This window comes from Rosa rugosa, chromosome 2 (assembly GCF_958449725.1).
Source record: "Rosa rugosa chromosome 2, drRosRugo1.1, whole genome shotgun sequence".
In the NCBI taxonomy this organism is placed as follows: domain Eukaryota; kingdom Viridiplantae; phylum Streptophyta; class Magnoliopsida; order Rosales; family Rosaceae; genus Rosa; species Rosa rugosa.
This window is the reverse complement of record NC_084821.1, coordinates 21,932,934-21,957,500: the sequence shown is the minus strand read 5'-3', so window position 1 is coordinate 21,957,500 and position 24,567 is coordinate 21,932,934. Positions and strand designations below refer to the sequence as shown.

General features: G+C 38.7%; 1 long non-coding RNA gene and 1 pseudogene across 2 annotated transcripts; one reads left to right on the top strand and one right to left on the bottom strand.

The window, feature by feature from the left end:
• Positions 1-2,322: 2,322 nt before the first annotated feature.
• LOC133730548 (spermidine synthase 1-like) lies at positions 2,323-14,702 on the bottom strand (annotated as a pseudogene).
• A 2,470-nt stretch (positions 14,703-17,172) lies between these two features.
• Positions 17,173-24,567, top strand: LOC133728655 (uncharacterized). Of its 2 annotated transcripts, XR_009855946.1 has the most exons (10): positions 17,173-17,537; positions 17,638-17,685; positions 17,791-17,929; positions 18,138-18,277; positions 20,465-20,549; positions 20,700-21,198; positions 22,210-22,335; positions 22,547-22,632; positions 24,081-24,183; positions 24,314-24,567. It is a non-coding gene; the product is annotated as an uncharacterized LOC133728655 (long non-coding RNA). The 2 variants fall into 2 exon arrangements; XR_009855945.1 differs by having other exon boundaries at positions 17,175-17,537; positions 20,465-21,198; positions 24,314-24,515.

The following is a 24,567-nucleotide window of genomic DNA, read 5'->3' as shown; positions in this document are numbered from 1 at the left end:
GTTTATGATTAGTTGACTGGAAGAGGAAGACAAACAATGATACGGTTGCAAGTAATATAAAAAAGATTTGGTATATAGTGTCATTATATGATGAACTAGATTTACATAGTTGATCAGAAGTTGGGATTTTTTGTCTAATTCTTCAAGTCAATTACCAGCCTTAAAGTACTAATTCGGGTATTGCTGTTTTACCTCCACAAATGCAAATGTTTATGGGTTTAGTTATGCAATATGAAGTTTTCACTGAAAAGGGTTGTGACAGGAAGCAAATTCATTAACCTGTATTGGTGATGGTAGCTTAGCTTTTTGGTTTTAGATAACCTCAGAAATGAGCTAGCTTTCAGCATTCTTTTTGGTCTTTCTATCATCCATCTTCCTCCAGTTATCTTAGTAATTCCTACAGTACCTCAAAACCTTCATATAAGCACTTGTAATTGTAAAAGGCATGTTAGGCTATGTTAGTTTTGACTTGTGTAGCAACTGCAGCTTATTTAGGCTTTAAGGAAAATGGAATTGTCTTCAGAAATCGAAGACAATTTAGGTAATTAAGCTTTTCTTTTACTTGTATTGTTCTCTTTACAGATGAGGACCGAGTTCTAGCAACTGTTAGGGATCAGAAGTTGGGATTTTGTTGAAACAGAAGAAAGGAAAAGAAGAAGAGGAGGGAGACGGGAATAAGTTGATGCTCGATTTGAACAAAAATTGAGTAAACTGATCATCCCAGGTACTCTGTGCAATAGTCATAAGTCGGAACGATTAAAGAGAGCCAAATCTGAGAAATCATCACTTATGGAACTAGTTCCTATATTTAACTTGTGTCTAGTAGAAATTCTTCCTTCATTAAGAATGTGGACTTGTTTGCAGATTCAAATTAGTAGATATGGGTCATTTTGAACTGATGCTCATGATTAGGTTTGTGTACATGAGACAATGATGGATTAGTGGAAATTGCAATGAATGCTTTTGGATGTGGATTTTATGGTTTCATGAACGGGTAATTTTAATTTCCAGATGCATGCATACCAATTGTAACAGGAGACTAGTAATATGTGTTATTTCAAATTGCAAGTTACAACAAAGGCACACCAAAACGTGTGGTTGTAGCTGCACAAAAACAACACAAAAACCAATAAGAAGTCTATTGTCTTTTTGACAATGGGACAACAGAAAATTGTAGTCTGAAAGGCAAAACAACAACATAAGTTAGTTGAAAGTATTGGCTAAAGTGTATAACAACAACAAATAAGTGTGATTGGACGTGATTATAGACAATATAAAACATGTACTATTAGTAGTCATTTTTATATTCAGACCACAAATATTTGTCGTCTAAATAATGTCAAACGACAGTAAATTGTCGTCGTAATGAGACTGACATAACAGAAAGAATATGATATCTATTGTCTAAACCATTTCCCAACATCACATATATATAATTTCAAAATCTTTCACACAACACTTAAATGTCATACAAACCTATCCTAGAACGACACTTAATTGTCCTCTGATGCTCTTTACAACCACATATAATTATCGTTTAAAGTAAATTAGCACAACTTTTAATTGTTGTTGTATGAGAGAGTTCCCAAAATGCAAAACTCATCAGACGACAGAAGTGTTCTGTCGTCTGATGCCCCCAAGAGACGACACCGTACTAGACGACACATTTTTGTTCGTTCAGACGACAGAACAGTTCTGTCGTCTGAAGGCCTTTTTGGCATAGTGTCTATAGCAAAGTCTGCAAATAGTCAGCTACTTCAATGCGGACCTCGTCAAGTTCCTCTTGGGTGTATACTTTCCGAGTCTTTGCTGCCCACTATGAATGTATTCAATAACATAAGTCATAATCAACGGGTAAATGCACTATTTATAATTAAACCAAAGTTTCCATCAAACGATAATGCATATACCTTGGTCGGAAGTGAAACTATAATGTTTATTGTACAAAGTGGATTTGCCAGAAAGCGAAGTCATCCTACGAAAGGAAAAAAAGAAACATTAATATAAAAGTGCACCTCTATGCTGATATTATGGTTACACTACACGTGAAAGTGATGAATTTCTTTAACATAGCACCAACTCATCTAGGAATATACATTACATGTTAGCTATCAATAAGCTATGAATTTCTTTAACATAGCACCAATCAAGGTTTCCAATGAAGTAATGTGTTTGCCAAACAAATCAGCAGAGTTTCCATGTATAAACTCCAAGATACATAAGAGAATATTTTAACACTGGTCCTTAATATGCTACTTCATTAACATGAGAACTCTGAGCAAAAATCTGAATGACATACCTTTTGAAGAGAGAACACGATTACTGTGTTGCATGTCCACTATTTAGTATTTCGACATTGAACTGCTTGGGTATAGTGTCTATGGAAGGAATTTTATACATCCATGTACCATTAGAAATCACCAATCCCTCAGAATTTTCTATGTATTCTTCAAGCATGAAAAACCCAATTCCTTGAACAAAAGCACCTTCGATCTGCAAGCACCAACATTAAGGACTGAAATTCTTTTGCATAAGACCTACTGCCGATTCTGCCCAGATGTCATCTAGTATAAGACATAGCGTTCAACATATCACTTTTAGAGTACATAAGATCCAAGTTAAATAAAGAACTCTTTCTTTCAACTGATAACCATAGATTACTGCTTCACAAAAATATGAACTGAGCTATAAGAACATTTCCAGTAATTCAAAAGCAATTTATTCCCAGACAAAGAAGTTGCTTGGGTACAAAGAGGAAGAAGAGAACGAAATACCTTTCTTGGCAAGCTGCATTTGGAACTTCTCCTTCTTCTTCCGCTTCTTCAAACTCAAACTACAAAAGCACAGATTAGTTTTGGGATGATATCAATTCTGGTCTAAAGATTAGTTTTGGATGGGGTCTGTGACGATCAAACTTGGAGAAATTTTTTTTTTTTTTTTTAACTAAACAACAAAAAAGCTTAATGAAATTCAAAACTAAACCTCTTTTCACTGCAGCAGCTATTAAATGAAACCTACAATGAAAATCAATGTCATTTCAATTTCTAAACTGGCAAAAGCTAATTGTCCAAGCACACAATGCTTCGGAACCTTACTATTTTTAACAAACAACTAATTGAATGAATTGAAGCATGTTGCTATTAGGTATTATTGAATTGGATTGTTTCTTGAAAAATGGTTGATTATTTGAACTACTATCTACTTCTTTATAATACATGGTTGCAGACACTTCACTTATGTGTAACTACAAATAAAATTTTGAAAATTTTTCCAGCATGTTTGGTAATGTTCTGTTTTACAACCAAACTATGCAGTTCCATATCTAGCTCCGAAAACTACACGGGTAGCAAAGGAATGTTATAAAATTTATCTTAGGCCAAGATGAATATTGATTTCTTAGTATTACAGTATTACCTATGGGATCAGAAGAGTCCACAATTATTGCATCATAAGTTCCTGCTAAAACAGCCTTTGAAAATGCGACTCCTACAACATTAACAGAGAGCTAAATGAGGAAGCTGTTTGTATTAAAAAAAAAAAAAGGACGCATAGTTAGATAGAAGAAGAATGAGATGATCTTACCATCACCAACATGGAGTGTCACCCTGGGATCCTCATATCCAATAGCTACACGAGGGAAAAACTGTTTTGAAACCTGGAATACAGAAGCAAGAACAATAAATTATTATTTCTCCTACAATTTCCCCAGTCCATTAATACCTCAAAGGAGAACCACATGGTCACTTGCATGTTCTAGACAAATTGAATTACTCCAAGTGATGTAGCAGTGCATATAAATACATATGTATGTGTGTGTGTGACACACATATGATGTCTCTAGGCATGCATGAATATTCCACCAGCTACTGGGGATAATATGATCATTTAACAGAAAACCAAGAATAAATCCAAAAGTTTCATTGTTTTTTTTTTTTTTTTTTTAACTTGCATCAACAACCATCTTATCAATCTCACATATATCTATTTGCTTGACAGAAGAATGACTAGCCACTTCCCTCAGTACACCACCATCTCCTCCACCGATAACCAAAACCTGAACAACACCAATTTAAAAAGATAATGAGTTGACAAGAAATTAAAATGAATGATACTACACCATATCGCACATCATCTTCTTAATGAATATTTGAAAAGACATAGAAACAAGGTTCACCAAAGTAGCTTCAACTCATTCGTAATGTTCTAAAAACAAAATAATTTGACAATTGTGTCAGTGTGTGTGTTTACTCTTTAGGAAAGAAGTGCATATTTCTAGTTTAGTCCTATGTTTCCCAGATAATAATATTACCTTCTTGGGGTTTGGAATTGGGCAGAGAGGAAGATGAGTAATCATTTCTTGATAGACACATTCATCCCTTTCTGTCAGCTGAATCACCCCATCTAGGACGAGAACCTTTCCATAGGTTGATGACTGTAAACAGAATATGTATCATCAATAATATATACAGATGACTAGAAATAAAGTGCCAATAACATCTTCAAAAGAGCAAGTCACTTGGAAGACCATCACATTCTAATAGTCCGATTTGCCTTGAAACAAAATTTTCTCTATCTTCAAGGAATGTGCCTTTCCTGCAATACATTAAATGTAAATCAATTTCCAAAAAGTATACAGCTGAGTCCTCTATCATTCTACCAGATAATGGGAAGATACAATAACCCAAACTAATGTACACTTGGACAAAAGCACATCTGAGAAACTGACCAAGCTGAAAACCAACTCACCATGTCAAACATGATGGTGATTACCTATTTGAGTTAGAAAAACTGCATGTATTGCAATTGGCAACATGCTACCATATAGCATCAATAGTTCAAAATTCTTCGTCGGCCTCAATGTGTCGAGACTGCCTGCACTTACAATCATAAACTCACTCCTCACGAAAATCCATCGACACTGTATAAACATGTCGAGAAATCAAAAGCTCTCACCTCAACTGTGGTCTCTCTGTTTTATTTATCAAAGACTTGTTGAATATCCTTGAGTGCATCTCCAGACTTTTCTTTAAGCACTCGTTCAATCCCCATTTTCATGGTGGTTGTTGAGCTAGGACAGTTTCCACAAGCCCCTGTTTCAACATTAGAGGCCAATTCCTTTAAATTACAGATTCTCATTACCACAAACTGAAACTAAAACATTAACTTTGTTTCATGATCAAATTACATGTATGATTTGGAATTAACAGAACCCAAAACTCAGAATTGGGAAAACAAAATGGAAATGAAATCCTACCTTGGAGCTTGAGAGAAACGACGCCGTCTTTGACGGACACAACGTCGACGTTTCCACCATAGTTGATGAGATAGGGGCGGACGTCCTTGAGAACCAAGTCAATGTTGGGAACTGTGAGCTCAAATTGCTTGGCCGAGTAGAGTCCCGGAGAAGAAGAAGAAGAAGAAGACTCGGCGGCAGCGCTTGCATTCGAAGCTCTAATGGCAGAACAGAGAAAGATTCTTCTTTGAGGAGTTACACGGCACTGTTTTACAAGCATAAGTTGTGGGGATTGATGGGATTTCGCTGGATTTGAGAAGAAGGAATTGGGCAACTAGGAGAAATCAGAAGGAACCATGAATAACCCAAATTAAAACCAAACGGAGAGGGTTTTAGAGAGAGAAAGAGAGAGAGAGCGCTTGCCTGCGGAGGCGATGGCGCCGGAGAGACAATAGCGGGAGTGAGCGGAGGAGAGGGAGGCGGTGGTGGCTGTGAAAAGAGAGCGAGAGAGGAAGGAGGAGACGGCTAGGGTTTCGGGGAAGAGCCAGAGAGATGGGTCGCCAGTTCTTTCGGAGATAAAGTGAGTGAGGAAGAAAATGGTCTGCCAGAGAGAGTGGGAAAACTGACTAAGTGTGTGGGAAATGAAAATTTTGTTCCCCCGTATTGAAATTTTTAACTTAGTTCTTTCCGCGTTTTTTTAAAATTTCAGAATCAAATTGTAGACATCGGTCAACAGTAATAAACGATGTCAATTATATGCATATAAATCGGAATTTGAGGAATCGATGTTAATGACATTTTTTTACATCGCGTGAATTCCTCACCGATGTAATTGTCTTGATGTCTAAGAGCAAAATTCTAGTAGTGACTTGTCGCTGTTTAACATGGTATCAGAGCGGGTCTCTCTCCAATTGTGTCTCCAAATGTCATGAGCCCAAATTTGGGTTTCTTATATTGCCATCGGAATATTCCGATTGGATCGTTACCAAGTGTCCGATGTGGGCCTTGGACTGTTATATTGGCCAAGTCTCCGACATGAGACTTGTGTCTCAATTTCCAATGTGGGAATTGGATTGTTAATTAATTTCACGTGCTAACCTAGAGCTAGGTTGCACGTGAGGGGGCGTGTTGGAGAGGAAAGATCCCACATTGGAAAAGTGACAAATAAAATATCACTTATAAGTGGGTGGATCTCACCCAATTGTACCGAGGCCTTTTGTGATTAAAACCCAACACTTATCGTGTGGTTAAGTTGGGACAATATCGGTACAATGGTGGGCCACGGGCTACACTTGTCGTTGTTTAACATATATGCTTTTGATTTATGAGTAGCCAAAAGATCAGCCCTTGTCACAATCTCAATTGGAAACCTAAATCAACACCAACAAAAAAGTAACTGAATCAACCTAGTCTCCTCAAAAATCAATTTTTATAAATGTAAAAAAAAAAAAAAAATAGAGATATGAAGACAAGCAGAAAGGGACTGAACAATAGCTGGATGATCGACTTGTGTGAAAGTCCTAAATATGGGATGGGTTCCAATGACAACTTAATTAGACCTTATAGATGATTAAACTAGCTAGCCATCTTGAATCACAGTGCAAATAACTCTTGGAACTCTTTTAAGACTAGCCAATGTATTATAGTCCAGTGAAGATAATTCCTATGCTCTACTAGGATGTTTTTTTTTTTTTTTTTTTTTTGAACCAAATCAATCATTTCATTCAACTCAAGCCAGAATGGCACGGATACATACCTTCCCTTGCCATCTTTAGACAAGTTTAGGACGTGGTATGCTAGCACCACCCATTAGACAACCAGTGCTCACTTATTCAAAAGCGAGCCTAATAACTATGAAAAGCAATACATAGCAATCAGGCAAAGTTTAGAAATAAAAACAGAATTTAAATTTTCTCCTTGCCCTTAACAGTTGGGCTAGGAGGTTTGGAGAGATAAGCAAAACAAGTCTCTTACGCAGCCGCAACCTTCTTTGACTTTGGAGGATTTTTATTCTTTGCTCCCAGAGGCCTTCCTCTTTTCTTGTTTGTGCCAGAGCTTGTTTGCATCACATCTTTAGGCACTAAAATATTCCCAGGAGCTTCAACCATACCCAAAGATCTGGCAGAGAACTTACTTGTAAACATAGGCAATTTTTGTTTCTTTGCCTGGATATCTGGCAGCAACGGTTTGAATAATTCTGGTAGCAGAATCTTTAGTTTTTGGGGAGATTTTGAAGGAGAGGGGGGGAGGTGACGCTTGTCACCCCTACTCTCCTTGTTCTCTGCTTCAACCGGTACAGCTGGTTCTGCATCCTTAGAGGCCTTCGGGCTATTTCTTGCAGACCCTACCTTCTTATCAAATTCCATGCCTTCACTTGGAGCGATAAGTTCAGAAGATGAGACCTCCATGTCTGGAGCTGCAATTACTGCCAACGCTAAAGGTTGGTGCACCTCCTTCTCCATTTCTGTGGCACTTAGGACTCTGTCACGCAGTATGATAGGTTTGCGTGCTTTAGAAGCTTCCTTGGGCTGGAATAAGGACCTGTAGATAGATGGCAAAATAGGTGTTTGCACACCCTGAAAACGAAAGGTTCCATCTACAAAAGTGTTAGCTGCAAACCCTAGAGAAGGACCAACCAAATCCTTCCTCTGTTCTCCAATGCTTCGTCTTATACCTGTTGTGGCATGGCTACCAAGCAAAGGGCAATAGTCTCCCTCATGATAAATCAAATTGCAATGATCACACTTGCCTACCAGGTTTTCAAAAAAATATGAAATTTCAACCTCAACTCCAGGTGCCAGTTTTAGGATTTTCTTGAGGAAAAAAGGTTTCGAAATATCATGTGCCACATGAACCCTAACCTTACCTGTATTTGCAAAGAGTTTATCATCCAACTCAAGATACTTACCAGCCACAGAAGCGATACCTCTGATCATGTTAGGCTCCTCAAACAATGGCGGAATATTACTAAGTCGAACCCAGAAGAAGAGGACAGTCAGATCAACCTCTTCAATAGCCTTGATGCCATCATACTCCTGAAGCACAACCGGAGCCTGGTTATTAAAACGCCATGGTCCACCCTTTAAAACCTTACTACGATCCTTGCGCAAATCAAATTCCAGGACAAAACGGTTTGGAGCCCGCTCTTGAATCTTGAAACCTTTGTCAAGGACCCATACTCGCCGGAAAAAACGTTTCAGATCATTCAAAGCAGCCGGTTTCTTCACTAGAGGACGTGCCAACAGAAAAGATTGCTTGGCACATTGCTGGATGCCATTCGAGGCTCTTGAGACATCTACGACAGCACTGCTAGCAAGCGCAAGTGATGCAGCAAAGGACGAGGTTACAGCATCAATGTTGGACATGTTGCTGGGTTTGGGATCAACAGAATAGCGACGGAGGTCGCTTTGGTAGTTTGGTTTGGTGGCGGCACACATAGCGCTGCCCTAGCTATACCAGATGAGAACAAAATATGTTAAGTACAAGTTAAACCTGCTCTACTAGGATGTTGAGTTGATAAATTGGTGAGTTAAGAATAAGGGTTAAATTGAATGAATGGCAAGGACAAGCATATCTTGGTGTAATGGCCGGTGTAGTTATGGTTACTAATAACGTAATAATATATACTCTCGAGCTTTTTTGTTTTTTTTTTTCCCCTCATCAGTTGTGTTGTTTGACTTAATTCTTCTCATACATGTGGTTAATTTTGCAGCTATTGCCCGTACTGCTGGCCAGTGTTGAGGTCATCAAGCTTGTTAATTATAACCTGATGAAGGCTCCAGAAGTGGATGTTACGTAAAATGAAGGGGCTTCTTCATCTAACAAATAAGCATAGAGTACGTTGATGACTTTCGTTTCCTTAATTAGCTTCAGATTTATTGTATACATGCATAGAATATACATGTCGAGCAATACTTTCTTTTCATTAATGTGTAATTAAAAGGGTTTTTGTCCATTTACCCCATTTTTAGAGATTTTTTTCCCACTTACCCCATTAAGTTTTTTTAATTCTTTCTTACCCAAAACACTCTAAAGGAGGTTTTCCCTAATACCCCATTAAGATTTTTTTTTGTTTTAATTTTTTTTTAATACTATTTTACCCTCATCTTTGTTACTTAGAGAGAGAGAGAGAGAAAATGGAAGAGAGAGAAACCATAGAGGACTTCGCCAGAGTCCCGTCACCGGCCGCAGGATTCCGGTCACCGGCTGCGGGATTCCGGTCACCTGTAGCCGGAATCCGGTCACCGACCGCCGCCCACTGGACTTTTCTGAAAACCTCACCGGAAAGGTTTATTGCCCCCAATAGAGGGGCAATAGACCTCTATTGCTCTCCAATAGACGTCTATTACCCCAATAGTCTATTGCCCCCCAATAGACGTCTATCAGCCATGTATTGCCCCCCAATAAGACTTTCAGTCGCCAGAATGAGAACTAATCTCCCTAAATTTAGACAAATAAAACTTTGATTACATAAAGAAAAAGGTGATTACATCAATTCAAAACATCTATTGCCCCCCAATAGATCTTTAACAGGCCTCTATTGGCCCAATAGAACCTTTTTTTTTTTTTTCATTTTAGGATTTTGAACCAATTTACTGAAAAAAAAAAACAGAAAAATTTGATTTAGGCACCCAGAAATTGATCTGGGCACCCAAGTCTTCTACCTTTTCTCCCGCAAACCTGAACTGTGAGACGTGAAGAGATGGACGCCTCATAGACCAAGTTCCATATGATCCATCTATCTGTTACTTTATTTTGCAAACTTCTAATTCAAAATACAGTCGAATTCATCAAATTAATCGGAAAGTTGCATGGTGGATCGAGTCGGGTACACCATCCCTTCACACCAGTCTTAACCCTAAGGATGAACTGACGGCGTCGCCGGAGAGACCACTGCGTAGTAGGAGTTGTTATTGGAGGAGGATCGGCGGAGGTGGCCAGTCTTGACCCCGAGCAGAGCAAATGTTATCGGAGCCCGCAGGTGAGCGATTGGGTTTCGGAGAATTTCGATCACGCCTTGGTGGATTGCACTCGGAGCTCCGCCGTCCGTGACTTGGCCAGGAGGTTCTCGATAAACGCTGCCGAGTTGACTTGAACCTCCATCGAATTGTGGAATAGAAGACCGGCCAGGAACTCGACCCGGTCTGGGTTTGACGCCACCGCAACACAATCGGACTCCGAGAGAGAGAGTTTTCTTCTATCTGCTTGGGACGATGTGAGAGAGAGAGCGTTTTGGTTTCATAGAGAGAGAAGGGGGAGAGTCTGGAGAGAGAGAGACAGAGAGGAGAGAGATATCGAAGGGAGGAGAGAGATAGAGAGTACCAGTAGCTGTAGTTATTTAATTAGAGAGTGGGCAGAATAGTCATTTCAATTTAAATTGGGTTAGTGGGAATAAAAATCTGTTGCTGGGGTAAGTGGGATAACTTTGGCTCATTTTGGGTCTTTTGGAACTCAAAATCCGTCTCATGAGAATCTTTCGGATTATGGTTATCGTTGGGGGACGCCTCAACGTCAGAACCTATTTCTGAGAATATAGAGCTCTATGAAAATTACACTAGTGTACATGAGACGTGGGATAGAAACTCCATCATAATTGATGATGTAGTTGCGCATTTCGATACGCATGAGTTTGTTGAGTCCGATGATATCGAACCACGCTCCGTTGATGAATGAATGCCAACGTAGAGAGAATCGGCCTAAATGGAAAGATGCGATCTAGTTAAGTTGAATTCTCTGACGAAGAGGAAGGTTTTCGAGCCAGTGATGGCAACAGCTCCTAACATAAAACCTATTGACTAATGGGTCTTCGTTAGAAAGCGTGATGAGAAAAAGAGATGACAATCTCGCCTTATGGCGCAAGGCTTCTCACAAAACGCCTTAAAATCGACTACGATGAGATATATTCTCTCGTAATGGATGTCATTGCACTCCACTACCCTGTCAGTTTGGTAGTTTCCAAATAACTGATCATGCAGTTTACGAATGTGGTCACTACGTATCTCTATGGGGATCTAGATATGGAATATACATGAAGGTTCATGGTGGACTTCATTTACCCAAGTCAAGTGGCTCTAGACCACGGAGCGCGTTTGCAATAAGATTGAAACGCTCACTAAAGTGATTACTTGATTGGGAAGGGATATGCCCACGCGTTTCCATAACAAGTTTCGGATTCTATCGCGGTTCATGTTGGACATGATCTTCATCAGAAGCCCTTAAAGAGTTAAGGGAAACCGCTGAACACTTGAAATCCGAGTTTGAGATGAAGGATTTTCGGAGAACACGATTATGTCTCGGTTTGGAACTTGAGCATTGTGTTGATAGATGCTTAGAAATTTTGACAAGGTCAAACCTTTAAGCACCCCCATGATCGTCCGTAGTCATGATCCTAAAAAGGATCCTCTTAGTTTGTAGGATGATGACGAAGATGTGCTAGGGGCAGAAATGCCCTAGTTAAGTACAATAGGCGCATTATTGTACTTAGCTCAATGCACAAGATCGGACATCTCATTTGCAGTGAACTTGTTAGCTAAGGTATAGCTATGCGCCAACGCGACGCCATTGGATTGGTGTAAAAGATATATTTTGATACTAGAGATGTACGACTGATATGTGCATGCTTTATCCCTACAGAGAGACGATGGATTCGGACCCATCACACACCAGGAACGCCGCCAACACTGGCCTGCATCCTCTATCCCCATCCCAGAACGACATGTGTTTTGGAAGGTTTTGCTAATATTGGGTATCTCTCTGACCCACACAAATGTCATTCCCAAACTGGTTAAGTGTTCACCATGGGTAAAGACCATGATACCTTGGAGGTCTACAGAACAGACCCTAGTTGCTATATCTTCGAACAATGCAGAGATTATTGCTCTTCACAAAGTGGTTCGTGAATGTATATGGATTGGATCCATAGTTCCGCATGTTCGAACAATTGTGGTTTGAAGTCTACCACATATGAGCCTACGAGCATATAGGTTAATGCTGCTTGTTTTGAAGCAAGGCTACATCAAAAGCGACAACACCAAGGATAATCAGCGACAACAGACTCTCCTCAAGGTCAAAGTGAACTAGGTTCAATTTGAGGACAGTGCGGCACGCTTGCTCACTAAGTCATTGCCTAAATTCCACTTTCGAGAAACATGTTGGTAGCATCATTTGTGGAAGATATCCGAACTCCCATGACCATAGTCATCAGGGGGAGATGCAGACATCAGGAGGAGGTGTCTACATGTATGGTCTCGAAACGTGAAGGGTGTGTTGTGCTGTTTTTCCCCTTCGACCGAGGTTAACTTTGTCCCACTGGGTTTTTGTTACTCGGCAAGGTTTTTAATGAGGCAACGAGAGGAGCACCACGTTTGGGCGACATAAGGGGGAGTGTTCAAGTAAATCCAGAATATGTGTCTGGCCCAAACTCTAGGTTACTTGACCTAGTTGTAATAGAGTTTAGAATTAGAGATATTATCGGAAATATTGTAGATATCCGATTAATTGTACGATTATCTTTCCTTGTACAACTCTGATTCTATGTCTTGTAATTCTCTATATAAAGAGGTCCCTATTATCAATGAAAACACGACTCAATTCTCTCCCAATTTTAGTTTTCCTTAAACACGTTATCAGCACGAGCCCTAACCCTAGTTTCTAGAAGCCAAAAACCCAAAAATCATTTTTCCCGTTCGCTGCCATTAGTTGTGCACCTCTCCCACGCGCCCGTGTGCCTACTCTTGCGGCAAGCCTTTGCTGCTACTCGCATGCCCTTGCAACACCGCATCCACCTAGCACCGGCTTCGACCAGGATTGCAAACCAGTTACAATCCTAGCTTAGGATCAATAGCACATCTCTGCAGCCCAACGTCGCAAGCCAGCAAGCAGCACACCGCGCCTCCGAGTGCGCAACCTGCCAGCAGCAACCCCTCGTGCCTTCGTCTATCAGTTTCAGCAACTAGGATTGATAGCAGTCTGCAATCCTATAACAAGGATCGAAACCACGCTGCAATCCTACAAATCGGTTCACTTACACTAGGACTGAAGTTTGTCTGCAATCCTACAAGTCTGTTCGCCTAGGACTGAAGCTCATCTGCAATCCTACAAGTCTATTGCTTACACTAGGACTGAAGTTTGTCTGCAATCCTACAAGTCTGTTCGCCTAGGACTGAAGCTCATCTGCAATCCTACAAGTCTATTGCTTACACTAGGACTGAAGTTTGTCTGCAATCCTACAAGTCTGTTCGCCTAGGACTGAAGCTCATTTGCAATCCTACAAGTCTGTTCGCCTAGGACTGAAGCTCATCTGCAATCCTACAAGTCTATTCGCCTAGGACTGAAGCTCGTCTACAATCCTACAACGAGGATCGAATACTCTCTGCAATCCTAAGAGGTATGTTTTACTAAAGGTTCTCGTTTGTGAAGTTTTTATTATTTTTCTCTTCTTTTTCTCGGGGACTTGCAAACTCCCTTCTTCTACCCTCCTTTCTTCATCATAGGCGAGACTTAATTAAGCCGAACTATGGAGGTTCGTGCTCACTCCAAGCTTGGAGCTTGTTGAGATCTCCAAACTTAGAGTTTGTACAGAATTTATGATCGACCACTTACGTCATTGTTTCGATCTAATCCAATACCTCTTGGAATTGAATTTCTTGGATGCAATTACGCTAAGAAATTCCTAATTTCTTGGAAGCGATTACGCTCAGAAATTCATAATTTCTTGGGAGCAACTACGCTCAGAAATTTTATATGTTTTCGTGGTAACCTTTTACGCTCCGAAACTAACCCTAATTTCTTGTTCTCTTTCAGAATGAGTAACTTGAACAAATTGGACTTTGCTCCATTGGGAACAACTGGCTCTGGATATCACAAGTGGGTTCGTGATGTCCGCCAGCATCTCAAGGTCGATGGAATCCTGGATACGATTCTCGAGCCTAGCTAGGACGTGCTAACTGTTGAGCAAGTTCAAGCTTTGGAAGCAAATAGAGCAGCCTTAGAGGCAAATAAGGCGAAAGCCATCATCCTAATGACTCGTCATATGGATGATTCGCTCCAATACGAGTGTAGGAATGAAGAAGACCCCAGAAGGCTGTGGGTCTCACTCGAATAAAGGAGCCATTACCAATCCTATGACGTATCCATAATCTTACAGTACTCTTTAATTAAGCAATTTTGTTCATTTCAAGGAAAACACTTGGGAAGGGCTGATGTCTCAAATACTATCAAACGTCCAAGTGATAGGCATAAATCTGAGCAGCCCTCCAGAAACATTCAACAAATAATGGAGTGTTTTTAACCCAAGGCCACCTGATTTGGCCATTTGGGAAGCCAAAGCTCAACATAGGACTATAGGAGACCTTTCTGGTGTACTGGCCATTAGATGTTATTATCAATTATGCTTGTTGCCTTGACTATATATCTAGTTGGTCCCATGATTATTGAACCTCATCAGGACCTCTACTGAATAAGCACTCATATATTGTGTGTGACGTAGGCTGGGGTAATTGAAGAGATCGTGAATGATAGTCTTGACACAACACTGGACTCGGAGGACATTGAAGACGAGATAGAGGAGGAAGTTGATAAGGTTTTGACTGCTATAGTCGGTGAGACTGCTGCACAACTTCCAGAAGCTGTCAGGAAGGAGAAGTTGAAGCAACTTGCTTGTGCCCAAGCTGCACAGGAGGTATGTGTGATGTAACTGTCATATGATAAACTCCAGTTTCAATCGTAAGTTCCTGGATTTGAAAAAGGCAGGAGAGCATTAAATGCCATGTTCCTTCTGTGCGCATGAAGAAGCAATAGCTGAGGGTGCTGATGATGAGGAAGAGTTGGAAGAAATATGAGCCAGACTTGCAAAGTAAGGTCATAAGGTAGATTTTAAGGCTTTCAACCTCTGCCTTTTCTCTTCTCCAAGCATTACATAACCAAGGCGGCTCGATGCACTATCTGAATGTAGCATCTCGACCGGATTGAGATAGCAACAGTGAAGCCCCATTTACTACTGACAGAGAACACCAGAGATGTTTTGTCTACTGTATATTATATTTAAGCAGCTTGTTAAAGAGTTTACACAGTAAGCTGCAATTGTGCAATATTAAAGTGCAAACAGTTTATAGTTTGTCAATCTCTATCTATATGAAGTTCAAGTTGTGTGTAACTTGCATTTGCTCTTTATCATAAAAGTGACACTATGCCAAAATCCTTATCACACTACACTTTTTAGACAACGAAAAAGAAATTTCCGTTGTGTGATCACTGAAACTACTTCACACAACAGGTTTAATGAGATTTAGTTGTATAAGGAGGTCATGAATCAATTTTTTTTGGGTCCAAGATTATTGTACAACAGTTATATGGATTTGTCTGTTGTCTGAATGAAAAAAAAAAATTCCCCCTCACCTTGCTCAAATTTGGGTCGAAATTTTGACTCACCTTGCACAACAGTATAGTTGTATATGTTGTACGAGAGTAAGTTGCAAAATAACATACAACACATTTTTTTTGTTTTCGTTGTGCAAGTTTGGAAGAAAATCATATGTACCCCAAAATGTGAGTGAGTAGCCCCAAAAAGGCCAATATTTGAGTGAAATGCTGGTACACGATTTTAATCTCCTACAACGAAATGCCTTCATTTTGTTGTGTAAATGTGTGATGGTAATCCTAGGCGGGAGAAATGAGTTTGTGATTTGCACTAGGCGGGAGATTTGCTTGTTGGATCTCTAAGCTGAAGTTTCATTGTATATTATCAAACAACCGAAATTAATTTTTGTGTTGTCTGAATTGGTTATACAAATCAAAAACTAAACTTAAATGCACTTTTTCTACCACACTCTGACAAGCTTAATAGCACATATTGTGTCCCATCTTCGAGAAAACAACAAAACTTAAATGTACTTGGCTGTTTTCAACACTTAGGTAGCTAGTCTTTGACAAAAATAGGAAAACTCATATCTTAAAGCAAAACCCGCGCCGTCTTCTTCTCTTTACGGATCGAACCCATTTTCATCTTGAAACCCATCTTCTTCTCATAACCCATCTTCTCAAAACACCATCTTCTGAAAGCACGGGATTAGGGTTTTCAATTTGGGGATTTGGAGGAGGATGAAAAAGGGGGAGGGGCAGTTTCTCGGTACATTAATCAATAAATCTGGATGAAGAAGAGGAGGAGGAAGACGAAGACTCAACAATAACAACAACAACGAGCTGGGTTACTAGGAATAGTAGCGGAAGAATATCATCGTCGATATCCTCTGCTCGAGGTGGTCTGTTTGTCAAGGTCTCTGCTTTATTCCTATAATTCATCTTTAATTTCTGCTACCTCTCACTACACAAAAAAACGTTAACAGACAACACTTTTTGCACAACGAAAAAAAAAAGTGTTGTGTGATGAAGAAAAGTGAATCAGACAACATGTTTAGTAAACTTACGTTGTATAAGGTGGTTAAAATTCTGAAGTTTTTGTTTAGAAGGCCATTGCATAACGGTTACAAGAATAATCTGTTGTGTGAATCATAAAAAAAATAGTGGCAGATTTCCCTCCTAGATCGACTCAAATTTGGCTCCAAATTGGTACTACATAGTACAACAGTATAGTTATATCTGTTGTATGAGAGTAGCATGCAAAACATGATACAACGATTTTTTATTTTTTGTTGTGTGATAAAGTGGGAAATATTTGGATGTGTCTTTATTTGGCCCAAAATGACACTGAAGCCCCCCAAAACCTCCAAGTTTTGATTGAAATATAGCACCAGATTGATGATCCCACAACTAAATGAGTTGTTTCCGTTGTGTAAATGAGCATTGCCTAGCATGTTACTTTGGTTGCATATTATAGCGGGAACTTTTCCCTATTTGGAACCTTAGCTGAGGTTTAATTTGTTTACAATCAGACAACAAAACTTCGTCTTTATGTTGTCTGATTCATAAAGCAAAAATTAAAAGCCTGCCTCTTTATGTTGTCTGATTCATAAAGCAAAAATTAAAAGCCTGCCTTTGACAACTTAATTAGCTAGCTAGGTTTATTGGATTTGCTGTTTCCTCTCGTCGATCGAGCAGCTCTCTTCTCATCTTCATCAAAAACCATCACTCTCTCATCAAAACACCATGGGTCTCTCATGAAAACACATCTCGATTAGGACTCGACTGCACTCATCCTTCACTGCACTCATCGATTATGATTTCGATCCCTCTTCTTATTCGTGTCTATCTCTCAAAAGCCAACCCATTTCCTCTCTCATCTCCCCTGACCTGCAAACCAAAAAGGAAGAAGCTCGAAGTTTTGATTCTAAGCAACATCACCACGAAGGTAATTCCCTTTTCTCCTTCTCTAGATTTGGTCTCTTCGCCCCATTCTACCATGTTTGGATTTCCTGATTTTGATTTTAGGGTTTTTTTTCGTTTTCCAGATCGGGAAGAGACGCTCTTCATTCCTCTCTTCAATTGAACTACTTTTGGTGAGGAAAAGAGAAAGCTTTCTTGATTTTCGATCTTTCATATCAATTTCTCTTTTAGGTTTCATAAGTGGTTTCTGAATGGGGTTTTGATTCGAGTCCCAAAAGGTGGAACGGTTCAGATCATCGTCGTCGTCCACCTCCAGCAGCTCTCACTACCTCTCCAAGTGACTCCTCTGAGGCACCGTCGTTCTCCAGGTCCTCTACGGTCACATTCGGTTCCCCAACTCCGACCACGTCGTTTTCGGTAAGGTCCGCTCTCTCTCTCTCTCTCTCTCTCTCTCTCTCTCACACACACACACACACAGACACACACACACACACACACACACACACGCACACACAAACACACACCCCTTTTGTTTCAGCACTAGGTCAATCTCTTCTCGTTTTAGTTCTGATTTTGGTGGAATTAGAAACATAGATGACCTGATATGTGATTTTTGACATTTCAGGAGAAATCGATAGAATTGGTGATAATTGGTGAAGTTGGGGGATGGTACAGTCTGTATGTGATCAGCAGCCTGTGTTTGGCACCATTAAAGACATTGCCGTCCTACCATGGAATGACAGATTCCGAACTCGAAACCGCCAGGTGTGTAGTTCAATTCAACAAGTTTCACCATTTTGTTTGTGTGAGTGAGGTAGTGAGCAGTGTAAGTGTTTGTGTATGGGTGAGTGTTTGAGTGCGTTGATACTTGTGTATGCTTTCTAAATCATTTATATAGTGTTTTGAGCGTGTTGATTTTTTTTTCATGACTTTTGAGCGTGTTGATACTTGTACTGATGTTTTAGGCTTTTAGTTAGCTTAGATTATCCTTGGAGTCGTAATTTACCCAACAAACTAGTAAGAAGCATACTTAGAAGAGTCCCCATAATTCTACTATTAAGAATCCTACACGTTTCGTTTTATGCAACTAACTGACAAAGGTCTCGGTCAAGCATCTGTTTTCCTTACTGAAGTAAGTAGTAAGTAACACTTACTACGTCTCTTGAGAATGCTTTCATTATTATATTAGTTTGCACCAAAAATTCTGGATCTTTGGTTTTGACTACTACTTTGTTTCTTCAAGTTTTTCAAAGCTCTTGCATTGCATACCCTTTTCCATTATTATGAAGAGAAACTTTGAATAATCTGTTTTAAGGGAATTTCATTGAACTTTTGCAATTTATACTTCTAGCACATATATGTGTGCTGAAGAAGTAGGACTGCTGAGGGCCTTAGGGTTGACTTTTGAGCTTGTTAAGTTTATATCCATATCCTCTTATAGCTTCATAATGCTTATAAGTGTGTCGCTTCAGACACAGCATGTTTTAATGCAGCTTTCGTCCTCACTCTTTTTCTTTTTTCCAAGTAATTAAGTTGTCACTATACCCAGATTAGCCACAAACAGAAGTTTTAGATCAAAGTAATTCAATCCATGGTCTGATCAAATACATGCTTAGCCGCAATGCTTGTTATATTAACTAGCTATAAGCCTGGTCGACAGTGAATTCAGGTGTTTTTGCCTAGCAGTCATTCTTTCTGGATTCCATGTAACTCAATCCTGGTACCCATCTTACATTTACATGTATTATAAGAGTGCTAAAACTATCTCACTTACTCTGTCTCATGCTATTATCGTCGTCTGCCATTTTGGGAATGATATTTCAAACATATCAATCTCCACCTATAGTTTTTGTTATAGCATTACTGAGTTGCTTTGTAGTTAAAGAAAACTGAACTTGCAAATAAGCAATTAACTTTATTGGGAGCTAGTGCTGTTGGGAATGTATATATCTCTCACTTTGGTGTTGAGAAAGACAATGGGATGTAAAATTTACTGTACATTCCGGACATACAGATCTTGAAATGCATTTGGTCAAGATATCGCATGCATAAGCATGAAAATTGAAATGTGTGTAGTCATGAAAAAAAATGCTGCATCAAAAGAGTCATCAGAATGATGACATAGATGGTGACTAAGAAAACGATTTCAAGTCAATTTTGGTTTTACTTCTATTTATTTTCATATGTCACTGTATTCCTTTTAAGTCGTTTTCATCTTCTCGTAGATCACTCTCTCTAAAAAAGTACAAAATACAAAACAGTAAAACATAAGAAAAAAAAAAAAAAACTCTATCAAAGAGTCATCAGCGCAGAATAGTCTACCTTCTCCAGTTTGAAGGTATCTATGTGTCTGACTGAGATATAGGGAGAAGAAAAAGGTATATTTTGTCATTGCTACCATGGTTGAAAATAAAATTCTTTAGAAAAATGATGTTAATGAGTAGATTGTACTTTGTAGAATGTAATCAAGAAGGAAATTGAATGAGGAAGGGTAGGATATGCAATTCTGAACTCAGACAGTGACTCTCAGGTTTTTATAAGTCTGTTGTATGCAGCTGCAGTTGTATTATAGAACAGAAACGTGACAATATTTACATGGATGTAACTAGAAGAGATTGGCCCACAAGCACCGATTCCTCAAAATTAATAATTGATTTTCATTACCATATTCTTCAAATTTTGTTACTTGGATCATTTGCTTACAATCCTCTTCTACCAACATTATGACATGGGAACAAGTAGAGGAAAGTGGAATTGACAATTTACTAACACCATGTTGATCTTCAAAAGATAAGGGAAAGTAAATTGAAACAGCAAAATGTTCTGTCAAGAAACTATATGTTTTGAGAAGCAAAAAGTCCCTTTCCCTTCTTATTTTACCGTGTGCTGTGATTTAACTTTTTGCTTGGTTTTCTGTCATTCCCTTACTCAGATTCCTTGCCTATTATTTAGGGTTTGTAGGCTTGCAGTTGGTAATGGCTTGGTCTGGTTGAGTGTGCTGAATAGTTGAAAGCATTTTCTACCGCTAAATCTGCAGGTTAGTCCTGTGATCTGATATTCATTTTGTACGAAAGATGCTATTGTATCTAAATCTGGTGGATGGTACTTCTAAAATTCGAGGGTACATTCCTTATAACAGTTATATTAACTTGGCTGGAAACATCTAACTATTTCGTTGTCACTGCAGCTCCATAATGAAAACAATGATTATGACAGAGACAAAGAACTAGATTGACTATTTTAAACGTGTTAGCTTCAAGGGCAAGGGTTTAGGCTTATATTATAACCTTTGACATATCTCTCCCACTATTACCTAAAGCCTCTTTCCTTGGTGATTATCATCTACATATGATTATCTCATTTATAGATAATTGTGCAGCTGTACATATTAATCTCTTTGTATTTTGTTATCACTTTAGTGATTAAGTTCTACTACAATTGTAACTTCTGTATGCATATCAATATAAATATAGTCACTTGACTCAGTTTTTTGTGTGTTATTATGTCCATGCCTCATTCACCAAAATGATTCACTAATCCTTTTGATATAATAAACTGATTTCAATGGGAGAGGAGAGGCAGCAGCCAATACACCCAAGCGGATATTGATCAAGTGCGAAATGAGTGGGGAAAGTTTGTTGTCAACACATATGTGCATGAGTCATGAAGTAGCACGCTTGTTGCTGGTACATTTTCGACAAGGAAAACATCTTTTTTGTGCTTCTCTGCTGCTACATTGTCATGCACCATGTGTGGGATGTTTTGGAACAATATACATGTGTATCAGCTTTTTGATGTCCCAAGTAGATGGGCATGCACTAGAATGCTTTTCTTGTGTAAAATGTTGGTTTCAATGATTGGGAAATGCACCCCTTTTGCTTTTGAAGTTTAAAGTATTGGTTATATGAATCATTTGATGGTTTGCAATGTTTGTATTTGATAGAGTACTGTTCATTTGGTAAATGGACCAAATGAATGCACAATCTAATTCAGGAATGGGATGTTTAAATGATCACACAACAGATTAGATATAATGATCACTGCCTGTTGTCTGAATGACCAAAAATGGGACAAAAACACATTGTAATCAATCATATCACACATAAGTTTTTAACGAATCAGTGTCTTCTAATTTATACTCGGACAACAGAATTAATTGAACTCTGTTGTCGTAAAAGTTAATCACACAACAGAACCAATTGAACTCTGTTGTCCTAAAGTTAATCACACAACAGATATAGTCCAAGAACTGAAGTTTGAAGATCAATCAGACAACAGACAAAATAAAAAAATGTTGTCTGACACGCTTACCATACAACAGCTTAAAACTGGCACTGTTGTCTGAAGACAGCGCCTCAACTGCTGCGCTTAGCATCTGCCGAGCTATCACACAACAGTTATAACACATACCTGTTGTCTGTGTGTTTCTCACACAACTGTGTTCCACCGTTGTCCGATTTTTCATCAGACAACGGCTCACTCTACAACGGTGGGTCTCCAAATCCCACAACGGTTTTCTGCTGTTGTCTGATAAGATTTTTGGTGTAGTGTCTTTGTTTGGTTTCTCATCATAAATAAATATCCTGAATAAAGTTTGCTGAACTGGGTAAATGCTGATTTCATTTTGAGGTGTTAGATTGAGATAAAGTTTAGATTTTTTTGTTATTCTGAAGTTGGTTTTGGTTTTCGAGTTGCAGGGAGGAATCAAAGTTCTAAGAACAACAAATCTGGGTTGAAATTTGCTTCTGATTCTAAAAGTGGGTATCGAAAGAAAATCGAATGTTAATGCTGTAGGATACCATTACCCTTTTGTTGAACTTCAGGTATGATTTTTTGGCTCAAGGATTATTCGTACTATGAGCTCAAATTGCAGTTCGTTTTCTAATGTATACTAAGCAGTGTTTTCTGGTTTGTAAGTTCATGAGCATATGACAGATTGCTTGATCTGCTTTGAAGAAGATTATGCAGCTCTTGCTTGTTATTATTAATTGTCTGAATGGTCACTTGTATTTATACCTGTTGGCTTCTCTGCAGTTGGGTTGTTGTTTTGCCATGTGGTTCCCGCAAACCTACCAAGCCTTACAATTAAGTTGGAGCTTGCAATATATTCTAGTATGCAGGTACGTAGAGTAGGAGGTTATATTTTGTTTACTTGTTCTTAATTTTGTATGCATACATTGAAGTCAAGTCACAAGTAGTGTATGCTTTAGATGATTGCTTGGAGATGATATGATTAGCACTAGGTTGTTCTGGCCACATTTGAAATTATATAACTGTTATCTACTAGAATATTTGTTTTTTTTTTTTTTCCTTTGTTAAACATGTTAATAAATCATCCCTTAAATTGTGCCATCAAAGTTATTGAAGATATATAAGGAGCACTAAACTATAGTGTTCTCCAATCATATTGTCTTCTAAGGCATTTAGAATTATATTATCTGTCCTAATTGATGACCAAAGTAAACTTACTTCTCCATGTATTTGTTTAATTATTTATTGTTCTGTTGGGTATAAATCTCCTAAGGACTTGGCTGTCATAACAAATAAAGAAAATAGGGCAATTAAGCTTAGATAAACGAGCATATGCGCAAAAAATTATTTGGTTGGCCAAAATCTCTCATGTCCACAGAGTACCTAACTTCCCTATTAGCGAAAACAAACTCATATGAGTAATCTGGACTCAAGTCAATTCCATACTTGAAACTAGCTAGCAACGACCAGGATGCAACATGTATATTCTTTCTCAACTTTCAGTGAAGTAACATAATTCTTACAATGAGCTCTGTATTCTGATTTGTGGTTGTGATGCTCTAGAAGCTAGCACCATTTTCCTTTTATAAATGGAAATTGAGGGGAGTTAAATTGCCTTTGGGGATAAACTTGATCAGTAAGTACATAAACCAACCGCCATTCAACCTCCTGGAGACAGAAAGACCTTCATTTTCTTTCAAGTTCAGCCCCTCTTGGCTGAATAATTTTCCCTTGTGATTACCAAGGAGGGCAGAACATTGCTTTGGCTCCTCGTGTCATTTGTTCACCAACTCCGGGCTTACCACCTGTGGTTTGGTCTGAGAATTTAATATTAGGTTTGTACATTTTCTTTAGCAGCTAGGTTGCTGGAATGGTGGCGGCGATTTAACCACTGCTCTGATGTCTAACCATATTCAAATACTGTACATTTGTGTTCCCACTTAAAAGCCTCTGGCTTCGTAACTTTGAAGTATTATGTCCCTTGTTCTTTCATTTTCAATTTCTACTGTGATGAAGACCATGGACTCGTTATGTAGTGTTCTGTAACATACTTCCATGTTTCATATATTATTGTTGGTGTTTTTGGCTGCTAATGCACTTGATTTCCATGTTGGCCCATTTTCTTTCACCTTGTAGTTTTGATAGATTATCCAAATTATTTATATGTACCTTTCTTTACTCTAGATTGAATCATCTTGGTTCACTTATTTTGTGTGTTCTGAATTGTCTAGTAGTTTTGTTATATTCTTATTACCTTTTTTTTTTTTTGGAATATTAATCTCTTTTTTTTTTTTTTTTTTTTTTCTCTGATAAGCAGGATGCTCAACCACGTACAGTTATTGGATTGTGGAAAGTCAATCTGGAAGAACCAAAATCTCACCTGTCTGATCCTTCGGTTATAATTCATGATATCTCCACAAGTAATTCCTTTATTCTGAAACAATTCTTAGAGTGTTTTAAACCTTATTTTTCTTCGGCCATAAATATGGGAGTTGATGTCACATTCATTCCCCTAGCCATTTTTTAATTGAATTCTATGTCCATGCATAGTCCCACGAGGCAGGAGGCGGAGACAAAGGCATCAAAAACTAAGGCGTAAGTATTGTTTGTTAATTAATCTCAATCAATATGATTTTTGAAAGTGATTTAGAATCAAAGAAATTGGATATTTTTCAGATAAAGTACAGCAGTAATGTTGTGGTACCACTCTCCAGCCTCCTATAGTCCTACTCCTTCCTATCTATAATAAGCATGCCGCATGCAGTCTAGCTAGCTAGCAGGAAGAATTGAAGTTATACTGTTAT